General features: G+C 44.5%; 1 protein-coding gene across 1 annotated transcript in view; it reads right to left on the reverse strand.

Moving 5' to 3' along the window:
- LOC145342476 (uncharacterized) overlaps positions 1-13488 on the reverse strand; it is a 363690-nt gene that overhangs the window by 251498 nt on the left and 98704 nt on the right. The gene's annotated exons all lie outside the window — the stretch shown is intronic.

Consider the following 13488-nt stretch of genomic DNA (forward strand, 5'->3'; position numbering starts at 1 on the left):
CCTCAACTCCGTTCTAAACCGCCCCCCCCCGCTTATCTTGAGGCTGTGCCCTCTAGTCCTACTGTCCTTTCTGAGTGGGAAGAGCCTCTCCACCTCTATCCTATCCATCCCATTCATCATCTTATATGTCTCAATGAGATCTCCCCTCATTCTTCTAAACTCTAACGAGTACAAGCCTAGTTTATTCAGCCTCTCCTCATAGCTCAACCCCCTCAACTCCGGTATCAGCCTAGTAAACCTCCTCTGCACTCCCTCCAAGGCCAAAATATCCTTGCGTAAGTGCGGTGACCAAAACTGCACACAGTACTCCAGCTGCGGCCTCACCAGTGCCCTATACAGTTGCAGCAAGACCTCCCTACTTTTATATTCAATCCCCCTCGCTATGAAGGCCAGCATCCCATTCGCCTTCCTGACCACCTGCTGCACCTGCAAGCTGGGTTTTTGCGACTCATGCACAAGGACCCCAAGGTCCCTCTGCACCGTCGCCTGCTGCAGTTTTTCTCCACGTAAGTAATAATCCTTCCTACCGTTATTCCTACCAAAGTGGACAACTTCACACTTGCCAACATTAAATTCCATTTGCCAGTTCCTGGCCCATTCGCCCAGCCTATCTAGATCCTTCTGCAGACTTTCCACACCCTCCGTACAATTTGCCATTCCACCAATCTTGGTGTCATCAGCAAATTTCGACACCATACACTCGGTTCCCTCCTCCAGATCATCTATATAAATGGTAAACAGCTGAGGCCCCAGCACCGACCCCTGGGGCACTCCACTAGTCACCAACCGCCAATCCGAATAGCACCCATTGACCCCCACTCTCTGCCTCCTATTTGACAGCCAATCCCCTATCCACGCTAACACCCTACCCCCAACTCCATGCCCCCTTACCTTCTGTAATAACCTCTTGTGCGGCAAATTCTCTAACAATTCTCCATTTAAATCTCTTAAAGTAAGTTGATCTTTCTCATACTCTAGCTACATTACCTTACACTACATTCTGCACCTTCTCTTTTCCTTCTCCCCTATGTACTCTATGAATGGTATGCTCTGTTAAAGTAAGGTTTATTTACTAGTCACAAGTAAGGCTTACATTTTAACACCGCAATGAAGTTACTGTGAAATTCCCCTAGTCGCCACACTCCAGTGCTGTTCGGGTCAATGCACCTAACCAGCATGTCTTTCAGACTATGGGAGGAAACTGGAGGATACCCACGCAGACACGGGGAGAACGTGCAGACTCCACACAGACAGTGACCCAAGCCAGGAATCGAACCCGGCTCCCTGGTGCTGTGAGGCAGCAGTGCGAACCACTGTGCCACCCATGCTCTGGTATGCTCTGTCTGTATGGCAGACAACAAACAATACTTTTCATTGTATGTCCATACATGCAGCAACAATAAATGGAGTCAAATCAAATAATCCCCCCTTTCTCTCAGACATTCATGACTCAAATTGGGAACAGAACTGAGTGGGAAAATAAAGTGACAGATTTGACTCTTCACACAGGCTGGTGATATTCTCATGTTCAGTAACTTTGAACTTAGCCTAATTCAAGTTAGTTCTCATTTGTATCGAGAGCCATCTTTACCAAATGGCTCATTGGATAGATACACTCTATGGTGTGGCACAGAGCCAGAGAATTGGCATCAATGGTAAAGGAAACCCATCCCAGTTGCTGACATTGCAAACTTCGATGCAAATTTCAGAGAATGACCCTTTGCCCATTGACCACGCCAGTCTGGCAATCGATTTAATAAAAGGTGACAGCCTGAGGTGCAATGAATTTTGATATGAGCACAGTGAGGTTACTGCCCACTGCAAGAGTATGTGCAAAATTGCATTTGCGCAGATTTCATTTGAGAAAATAAGAAGGACTTATTAATAATAAAACAGCAGCCTCATGGCTGCACCTAGCTCCCATCATGTCTCCTTGGCTTATCCAATCTGGAACCCAATTGGTCCCCCAAGCCAGGTGACCCTTACTCTGCGATGTTGCCTTTAAAGGGACAGTCACCACTGAATGGCACAGGTGAATTACACTTATGGCAATTTTCCCCTTTTAAGGGTATTGATGCAAGGTACCTTTTTTTCAGCAATTTCTCTGATTTTTTTGAAAGGATCTTTTGCTATCAGTTGCAGCAGGAGATGAGAAATGGACTTAAGCTCATCATCTCAGTGAAGATAACGCCACTGGGATTTGTTGGTCAGTTAAGCACGTTAAAGATGTTGGATGTTTCAGACCAGACCTAACCAACCAATCAATGGCCCCAAGAGCAGGACTTACCAAACATGGTGTGAAGCTAGCCTGTTCATGCTCAGAAAATAAATCATTTGTCTTATATGAAGGTTAGGAAACCATCATCTTTTATCATTTGCAACATTATGGAAGAGGCGGAGGAATCATTCCAGCTGCAGTGTTTAGTTAACCAGACAGCAAATGTTTCCATCAAACTAAAGTGGTGATCAGGTTGATCCAAAAACAGTAAGGCAGTAAAAATAGGCAACTTGCTCCATATTAATTCGACATGTTTATCATCCCTTTGACAACACTTGTCTTAACCTTATATGCTCTGTTTAATTTATACTCCTGCAGCTGCCTCGTACTACAGTCTCTTTCTCTCTCTGTGTAAAATGAATGCTGTGACAATGATTTTTACAATGGTTTATCACAGTTCGCCAACATTTAGGATCTTTTGGAAGCAAGTCTTGCTTCTACTCAGATGCTTCAGTGTGTCAAGCACCCATCTAGTTGACAAATCATTTTCAAGATTTCTTCAAATGGATTAATAGTCATAGAACAACCCTTCCCTTCTCTAAATTATAATATTCTACAAAACTTTTGATATCAAACCGCAGGATGCAATGATTGTTTGTAATGCTTTTAAGAAAACAGGTATTTATTGTTGTACAGCTAAGTATAAGTTTATTTATTAGTGTCTTCCTGGTTGTATCACAGCTTGGTTCTGCCCAACACTGAAAGGAACCACAAATGGTTGTGAATGTGACCCAGTCCAGCATGCAAACTAGTCTCCCATCCATTGACTCCGTCTATACTTCCCAATGCCTCGGCGCAGCAGCCAGCATAATTAAGGACCCCACACACCCTGGGCACTCTCTCTTCCACCTTCTTCCATCGGGAAAAAGATATAAAAGTCTGCAGTCATGTACCAACCAACTCAAGAACAGCTTCTTTCCTATTAGCATCAGACTTTTGAATGGATTTACTTGCATTAAGTTGACCTTTCTCTACACCCTAAGTATGACTGTAACACTACATTCTGCACTCTCACGTTTCCTTCTCTATGAATAGTATGCTTCGTCTGTACAACACGCAAGAAACAATGCTTTTCACCGTACTAATACATGTGACAATAATAAATCAAATCAAATCAAGAAAATTGTCAGAAGCAGGCTTACATTAACACTGAATGAAGTTACTGTGAAAATCCCCCAGTTGCCACACTTCGGTGCCTGTTCAGGTGCACTGAGGGAGAATTTAGCACAGCCAATGCACCTAACCTCTCCTCCCAGGTGAGATAGTTAGTGCATTTAGCAATCGCACCCTACTACAATCTTCCAGGTCACACTGTAACATGATTTTGTGGCCCTCTTGGAAAGTCTGTACAGGCCTGTGGACCCAGTTTGCGAAATGGGAGAGACTTTGTTCCACATTCACAGATCAGTGAATCAGAGATCAATTAGAAATCTTTATTCCCGTATTTGGCTTGCTGGATGTGACACAAGCCTTCATGTGATCTCCTAGACTTTAGGACGTGCCAGAAGAAACATCATTAGACTGTGCTTTAGACTACCAACTACATGATGCATTTATTCAAAGGAAATCTTAAGTGGGACCAGATACAACGACTCCACCTCCACTTCCTCTATAAAAAGTTAACACAATCCTTTGCTAATTCAGTATCAGCATCCAAAGTTTATCTTTGAACTTTGTTCAGGCTCACAGGATCTCCATTCTTAACTCAATGGTTTCAGTGAATTGGCAAACTGGAGCAGAACTGTCCACATTAAACTGTTCTTTCTCTTTGAGGTTCAACCAGGAACACAGGAAGTTTAATGTCTACCTCCATAGTCAAACACCCACAGGCTTTTCCAACATAAAGGACACTTGCTGACTAGGGGATGCATCTTTGTAGTTGTCAAAGCAAAACACAGGATACAGGAAAGCTAGGGTTCTTCCCACAATGGGAACAAATTAATCAGCATGAGTTTTCCAGACCCTACAGATGTGAGATAACCATCTGTTTATATGAATTAATGAAGCACTTTACCTTAGTTGGACATACTGCTGCAAAAAGCCAGCATTTGTTTCTAATTCCTGTGCAATTTAAGCTTATCTGTACAAGAATCCTGCTGACCACATTGTGTAATCTCTGCAGCCTGAGGAAACAGGCCAGCAGTGATTAAATTAACTAGTTACATATCACAGATGGATATTAAAGATGTAGAGAGGTCCTGATAAGTTTGAACGTGTCAAAATCCAGCTCTGTTGTGTGGTACTTTATCAAAGGCTGTTTGGAAGTCAAGTTATATACATGGCTTCCTCTCATTATTGGGGAGGTGATTTCCAAACAAGTCCTTTCAAGTAAAGTCTATTCCTTGTAACATTGTGTTTTCCTTTCAGTTATTAGGTTATTTTGAAATTCTTCCATTCTGCATCTGCAAATTGATTGAAGTAGTTTCCTCACTGTCAAGGTCACATATGCGACTATGGTATTCGCATAGTGCTCGGATATGGGTGTGTCACCTTTCTTCATTATGGGGAACTTCCATTTGCCTACACACCTTTAACTAAACCCTGTGCTTCAGCGTTACGTGACACAGGAAATGGAAAAGGATAAAAATGCCTATGTGTTGTGAAACGATTACAACATCAGAAGTAAGCCCTTTAATCCCCAATATCGTTGCAGTCGCGGTCCGCAAATCAAAAAGTTGAAGAGTAAGAGGAAATGGAGAGAAAGGTTAAGGTGATTGGGAGTTTGCTGATTGCAGTGATCTTGTGGGTAATGTCTGCTCCTGAATGCAACTCAGCAGAAGAGATTGAGGAAAGGGTGAGGGACTAACTCGAGTTAGTGCTGTAGGGAGATAGGGGAGAGGTTGGCCAGAGTGGGTACCGATAAATGAGGTAGGATTGAAAAGGGAGGGAAAGGTGTGAGAAAAGTAGGGGCAAGACACAAGGGATTGTAATCTACAACAAAGTCCAACCCTGAGCAACAACTGATCCTTAACAAAGGGTCATCTGGATTCGAAACATCAATGCTTTTCTCTCCTTTACAGATACTGCCAGACCTGCTGAGGTTTTCCAGCGTTTTCTCTCTTTTGGTTTCAGATTCCAGCATCAGCGGTAATTTGCTTTTATCCAACCCACGACCCGTGACTTCCACAGTCCATGGAGCAATGCTAAAGTTGCTTTCCAAGCTGGCAGTGAGGGGAAGCTAGAATTCTTTGAAGCTGATACTGTGATGGGGAAACCCAGAGGTTTCTGTGGATCGTTGGACCGAACAGTCTCCAGCATTGGTGCTTCTTGTTGTGAAGCATCATGTCATGCTGATGGTGACAGCTTGAACCCGCGTGAGAGGTTGTGACTCAGCTCATTGTCCATCCAGTTACCCAAATACGAGTGGTCGCTGCTCAGGAGAATTTGGAAAGATCAGTCATATGGTCACGGCAAGTGCTACCTCTCCTGGGAAACTACTGTTTTAAAAACTCATCAAATCCCATTCCACCCAACATAATGGTTTCCGAATATTTTCCACCCCACAGACAATAGCTCATGCTCAGGAAGCTTATCAGAAGCTTCTTCCCAGGGTGGAAGAGTCAGTTACAAGGGAGCATAGATTTAAGGTGCAAGGGACAAGGTTTAAAGGAGATGTACAAGGTAAGTTTTTTACACAGAGGGTGGTGGGTGCCTGGAACTGGCTGCTAGGGGAGGTAGTGGAAGCAGATATGATAGTGAGCATCTTGACAAATACTTGAATAGGATGGGAATGGAAGGACATGGTCCTCAGAAGGGGTAGGGGGCTTTAGTTCAGTCAGGCAGCAGGTGGTCAGTGCAGATTTGGAGGACCAAAGGGCCTGTTCCTGGGCTGTAATTTTCTTTGTTCTTTGAAGGAGTCTCCTGATGCTAGCCCTTGTCCTTTGTACAAGTGCAGGTGAGGAGTGTTGGCAGACTAGGAAACTTGGCCAAAGTTTACCTGATCCTACCCAGTAACAACTCACAGGGACTTTGTGCAGCAGAACAATCAGGCAGTAGTTAGTAATGGCTATTCTTGCTGTGCTGCTGGTTAGCCGAAATCCATTAGGGGATCCAGGTCACTATGTTGCTGTCTGCGACCTGGAAGCTGGAAATGGATCTACACACTATCGTAACCAACACAGCACAAGGCTCCTTTGATCACTTGGTGACTAAGATTTGATTTGATTTATTATTGTCATGTGTATTACCATACAGTGAAAAGTATTGTTTCTTGCACGCTGTACAGACAAAACACACCATTCATGGAGAAGGAAACGAGAGAGAATGCACTGTTACAGTCATAGCTAGGGTGAACTTAATGTGAGATAAGCCCATTCAGAAGTCTAACAGTAGCAGGGAAGAAGCTGTTCTTGAGTTGGTTGGTACATGACCTCAAAGCTTTGTATCTTTTTCCCAACAGAAGAGAGTGGAAGAGAGAATGTCCACGGTGCTTAATTATGCTGACTGTTTTTTTGAGGCAGCGGGAAGTGTAGACAGAGTCATTTGGTGGGAGGTTAGTTCCTTGTGGGCTTGGACAGTGCAGGAGCCCATACCAAGCTGTGATACAACCAGAAAGAATGCTTTCTATGGTGCATCTGTAAAAGTTGGTGCGAGTGATCGTGGATATACCAAATTTCCTTAATCTTCTGAGAAAGTAGAAGTGTTGATGGACTTTCTTAACTATAGTGTCGGTATAGGGGGACCAGGACAAGTTATTGATGACCTGGCCAACTAAAAACTTGAAGCTCTCGACCATTTCTACGTTGTATCCATTGATGTAGACTATGTTGGGTAGCACTTAGCTACAGAAAATAGAAAGCCACCATTTTAATTCCCCGCCAACAGCTGAGCCTTGACTTTTGGCCAAAGCAACTCAGATGGCAGGGATACAGTGAGTCAGAGTTCTCCATCCTGATCATTATCCAATGACTCATCTCTGCATGTTAGTTGGAACGTGCTATGATGGCCTTCACAGTGGAACACCCTACTAGCTCTCATTGCCTAAGTTTACAAATGAAGACTGGAGAACGGAACGGTACCCCAGCAAGATTGAGTGCCATACACAACAGCAATTTCCATTAAGACATGTTGGAAGACATCTCAAGACACTTCATTGAAGTGTGATTGGGTAAAAATTGATACCAAGGCAAAAATAAGATATTTGGGGAGGTGATTGAAAACCTGGCTAAAACAAAACATCTTAACGTGGCTCATAAAGGAACAGAGAAAGGTAGAATATTTTAAGGAGAAAATTCCAAAGTTTGGGATTTGAGCATCACTGATTATGGACAGCATGGTGGTACAGTGGTTAGCACTGCTGCCTCACAGCGCCAAGGACCTGGGTTTAATTCAAGCCTTGAGTGACTGTCTGCATGGGTTTCCTCTGGATGTTCTGGTTTCCTCTCACACTCCAAAGATGTGCAGGTTTGGTGAGTTGGCCAAGTTTAATTGCTTCTTAGTGTCAGGGGGATTAGCAGGGTAAATATGTGGGGTTATGGGGATAGGGCTGGTGGTGGGCCTGGGTAAGCTACTCTTTAGAGAGTTGTTGCAAGCTCAATGGGCCAAAAGGCCTCCTTCTGCACTGTAGGGATTCTACGATATTGCAGTCAATGGTGAGGCAGAGAGGGTGGAGGGTGTACAAAAGGAATGCAGAGCTCTTGGAGGCTTGTAATGCTGGAAGATAGAATGGGGCGGGCGAGACCATGGAGAGATTTTAAAACAGGATGAAAATTTTAACACAGTAGCAGAAAAGACTGGGGATGAGGGGGGTGGAATGTTGTCACTAGTTAGTCTTTGCTGAAACAGATGGCACTGAAAATGTGATCCAAGTGATAACAGAAAATTCATATCCCAACCTTTCATCAAATTTAACAGCTTTAGTTGTTCAGTCACCCGCTCCCCTGTGCAACCAGCTGCCACTTCCAAATAAGGCTTCTGGATTTCTTTCAAGAGCAGCACCCAGGAAGAGTTGTTTGATTATTTAAATGGGTCTTTCCGAATGCTGTCCGGTCTTCCTGTATGCACCTCGCTCTCAGCAGCTGTGCTAGCTAGTAACACTGTGACACGCCATGACGGTGCCAGACGCAGCCTTTGGTCAAAATGTTGCTCCCATTGGGCAGGCCATCCCAATGGTGGACTCAGAACTCTAGCTGCCTCGCAGGAAGTCTGGCTGTACATTGCGACAGGAAACGTGGGAGAGGACAGCAGCTCGTTCACCCCTCCAGACCTTGTCTACAATATTTTATTTTTAAAAAAATGCGTTCTTTCAGTCTCTGTGAACTAGTATTTGAGCATATGTGTAACGTTTAGTGCTGGAGGCAATGCTCCTGAAATAAAATGCTGTTATATTTACAGTTCACTCTCCATATCACTCCCTGTGGGACCCAGGGAAAGACAATGTTCTAATAAGGAGCGTCTTTATATTCGCCAGGAGGCCATTAACATGTCATGGGATTTGTGTTTTGGGCATTGGGATTAACGGGGTCAAGGTGACCCCACTTCCAAAAAGTCAGTTTGACAAACAGACTGCCAAAGTTGCTGTCTCTTCATCCACCGTTGAGATCTCATAATGGGTGTCGAAGCTATAATTACGCTCAGATTTGTCCACCGCTGATATTCTCGATCAGGGTCAGAACTGTGATTTAAAAAATGCTGGAAAAATGCAGCCAACCACGCAGTGCGAAACATAACTCACGCAAGGCGATTCTCCCATCTCGCCGCGCTGCTTCTGTAGCGCAGCGGGCCTGGAGACTCTCACGGGAGCCGTTTAGCGGACTTCCCGCTGGGCACGCAAACCGCCGCATTTTGGTATTCCCCTAGTTTTCTTCCACAGTCACGGATTAGTCCCATGGTTAGTAGCAGCCCTTAGGAATTCCGGAGAGGGGTTACGTGAAATAAGCTTAAAATACGGGTCCTCAAACATTATATTCTAACTAGTGAGCGTTTTTACTGTGAAACAGATTTAAATTCTGATTTTTTTTTCCCTCAAAGGAAGGTCACGTGCGTGCCAGTTGGAGTAACAGGATCTTCCAGATTTATGAGAAAACCTAATGTGTCTGCGTCACTTCCAGGTCCTTATGCCTCAGTCCTGCTCCCCTCACTTCACCCCAGCTACCACTTTCCCCAGCGCAATGGAAGCTGGCCAATTAGCAGGCTGATGCCAGGGGTGCAGTCCAGTTAGGGACGGTGGTCAGGTTCCAGAGTTGGGAGATACACTCAGTGCGGCCCGTGTGCCCACAGCTGAGGGACCACCAGCAACAGCAGAACTGGCACAACTGAGGTGCCTCCACTCAAGGGGGGCAGCTGCCATTGCATAAGGTGAAGCAGTAGCGGAGACATCAGTCCCCATGGTGCGGTGGCATGTCTTCTGCTTGAGGGGGGGCGGTAACGTGCCCGTTGAGAATTACTGCTAACAAATAATTAAATTGCTTCAATTGTTGTCTGACTCGGATCACCCACTGCGAAGCTGCCTCTAATCATGTTGCAACTGTACAAAACTCTAGTGCGGTCGCACTTGGAGTATTGCGTACAGTTCTGGTCGCCGCATTATAAGAAAGATGTGGAAGCTTTGGAAAGGGTGCAGAGGACGTTTACCAGGATGTTGCCTGGTATGGTGGGAAGGTCTTATGAGGAAAGGCTGAGGGACTTGAGGTTGTTTTCGTTAGAGAGAAGAAGGTTGAGAGGTGACCTAATTGAGGCATACAAGATGATCAGAGGGTTGGATAGGGAGGACAGTGAGAGCCTTTTCCCTCAGATGGTGATGGCTAACACGAGGGGACATAGCTTTAAATTGAGGGGTGGTAATTATAGGACGGATGTCAGAGGTAGGTTCTTTACTCAGAGGGTAGTACGGGCGTGGAATGCCCTGCCTGCAGCAGTTGTGGGCTCGCCAACTTTAAGGGCGTTCAAATGGTCAGTGGACAGGCATACGGATAACATTGGAATAGTTCAGGTTAGAGGGTCATTAGATTGGTTCCACTGGTCGGCGCAACATCGAGGACCGAAGGGCCTGAACTGCACTGTAATGTTCTATGTTCTAATGCATTCCCGGGCTCCAGGGCTGAGTGGATGGCCCATGCGACACTTGGAAACCTGCCTCCCTCAGTGGAAATTGAAGTCTTAACTGCTTTCCACCTCTGATGGGTGGCTGATCCCACACACAGTCTGCTTCTGGGAAATTTGCCCAGAGGCAGAAACATATCAGGGCGCTGTGTTATAAATTTTCACACACACACACACACACACACACACACACACTCCATCCCCACCTTCAAAGCTGTCTCTATGGGATTGGGGAAATTCCAGTGACTTTTGTCACTCAGAGCTGCACCCAAGGTGGTCTAAACTCACATCTTTGTTTGGGAAGGGCTCGGATGTGTATAGAAGAAGAGGTAATCTCCATGATTTTCATTGATGCTCAAGTAATGTGGGAAGGTAAACGTTATTTGAGGACTGGGAGTCGGTTAAAGTTCAGTAAAGGAAGACCAAGGGATTGATTAAGAAGGGGAAAGTAGAGAGTGAACGTATGCCATCGGGGAGCGTAAAAGCTGACTGCAAAAATTTCAACAGGTCTGCAAAGAGAAAAAGATCGACAAAAATGAATGCAAGCCCCTGACAGTCAGAAACAGGAGGATTCATAATGGGAACAAGGAAACAGCTGAGGAATTATATTTTACGTTGCTTTTTTCTTCACAAAGGAAGATATGAATAATGTACCAAAAGCTCTGAGAGAAACATGCTTTAGTGAGGAGCTGAAGAAGACCAGTATTAGTGGAAAAAAGGGTTTTGGGAAAATTGATGGGATTGAAGGCGGATAAACCTCCAGGGTCTGATAATCTTCATCTCAGAGTACTTACGGAAGTGGCCCTGGAAATAGGAGATCCATTGGTGGTTATTTTCCAAAATTGTTTGGACTTTGGTTGATAGCTAATGTAAGCCCACTATTCAAAACAGGAGATAGACAGAAATCAGGGAGCTAAAGACCAGTGAGCCTGATGTCAGTACTGGGGAAGTTGTGAGAGTCCATTATCATGGATTTCATTGCTCAGCATTCGGAAGGCAGTGGTATAATCAGACACAGTCAGCATAGATTTACAAAAGGGAAATCATGCTTGATAAATGTATTAGAATTCCTTGAGGATGTAACTAGTAAAATTGAGCAAGGAGAACCGGTGGATGGGTTTTATTTAGACTTTCAACAAGATCTCACATAGTAAAGTTAAAGCGCACGAGATTGCTGATAGTGTCTTGAGATAGATAGAAAGCTAATAGCAGATAGGAAGCAATGAGTTGGCATAAATGGGTCTTTTTCCCAATTGGCAGGGATCTGTGTAGCACTCCAACTGTTCACGTTATATATTCATGATTTGGAAGAGGGAATTAAATGTATTTCTCCAAATTTATTTATGATACATCGTTGGGTGGGAGAGTGAGTTGTGAGGAGGATACTTCAACATGATGGGACAGGCTGAGTGTGTGAGATGGCAGATGCAGTATAATGTGGACAAATATGAGGTCATCCACTTCAGAAGCAGTAATAGGAAGGCAAGTTATTATTTGAATGGGTGTGAATTGAGAGAGGTACATATACTCAGCAAGGCAGTTGTGTCCTCTTGCATCAGTCACTGAATGTAAGTGTGCAGGTACAGCAGGCAGCAAATGGCATGTTGATCTTCATACCAAGAGGATTTGAGTAGAGGAATAAAGATATTTTACTGCAATTCTATATGGCACTGGTGAGGCCACACCTGGAGTATTGTGTGCAGTTTTGGTGTCCTTATTTAAGGAAGGATGTCCCTACGACAGAGGGAGTACAGCAAAGCTTTACCAGGCTGATTCTTGGGATGGCAGGTCTGCCATACAAGGAGAGACTAAGTTGGTTAGGAATATATTCAGTGGAATTTGGAAGAGTGAGAGGGGAATCTCACAGAAACTTTAAAAATTCTAACAGGGTTAGACAGGGTAGATTTGGACAGAATGTTCCTGATGGTGGGGGACTCCAGATAAGGGGTAAACCTTTTAGGACTGAGGTGAGGAGAAATTTCTTTACCCAGAGGGTGGTGGATCTGTGGAATTCACTGCCGCATAAATTAATTGAGGCCAAGGGGCTAAAGGGATCAAAGGATACGGCGGGGGGTGGGGAGGGGATCAGGATATTGAATTTGATGATCAGCCATGATCATAATGAATGGCGGGGCAGGCTCGAAGGGCCATATGGCCTACCCCTGCTTCTAGTTTCTATTTATATGAAACGATTGGCCTATTTTACAGATGGTAAGTCAACCATCAGCATCTTACAATGAAGCATTAATCATTTATACTGCACAATTTCTGAAGTAAAATTTAACCAGATTGGTATGAAAGACTCGCTGAAGTGTCAGTGGCTTCGTATGGTTATTTTAAACAACTTACAATTTAATAGATGATTCAAGGCACAAAACAGTATAATTTTGATTGCAAAGCCAAAACCATGCCAAAGATAGACTCACTCATCAACAATAGCTAAAAATTACCCTGGGACCACAGGGTACAGAATATTAACCAGGGTTTTCTTTCGTTTTACGCCCAAATTTCTGCTCATTCATCCTTCAGCTCCTGTCAAAGTATTATACTGACAGCACAACTATTCTGGAACCTGACCCAAGTTGACCCATTTTTCCAACTGCGAGGCTAAATGGTCTCACCGCCTTGTCTTCTCTGAAGCAGGCACAGTGTCCCGTTAGGGATCACCAGAGAGTAATCAAGCTGGACATGACTGATTTTAATCTCTCCCTAGCCTGAAGAAGTGGTGGCCAACCTTGCAACCCACGGTGCTGCACTGGCTAAAATCAGCAAATGGAACACACATCAGAAATCAAACATGGAATTTTATCTGCCTGTGGGAGCAGAATTTTATGCTCCCCCAAAGGCACCTTCTGAGGTTGGGTGCGGAGGTGGGAGGTACATGGTGATGAAGAATAGGTGAGATTTCACCCGGGAACCCCACCCATTCAAACCCAGATACAATTTTATGTTTGGGTGGACAGTGCCGTGGGCAGGAAAATAACCACTTATTTATCCAGGCCCTTAACTGGCCACCTAATGGCCACCTTGGGGCCTTATGCTTCCCAGCCTCAATTTTTAGGCTGATGGGAGTGGGTTTGGGTAGGGTGGGAAAATGACAATAAAACTTTTCCCCGTTTAGGCATCTCACTCTGAAGAACCCTCAGAGTTACCCTCCCCCACTGGACATT

Source organism: Carcharhinus amblyrhynchos, chromosome 4, assembly GCF_965287045.1.
Source record: "Carcharhinus amblyrhynchos chromosome 4, sCarAmb.v2.hapA, whole genome shotgun sequence".
NCBI classification, from domain to species: domain Eukaryota; kingdom Metazoa; phylum Chordata; class Chondrichthyes; order Carcharhiniformes; family Carcharhinidae; genus Carcharhinus; species Carcharhinus amblyrhynchos.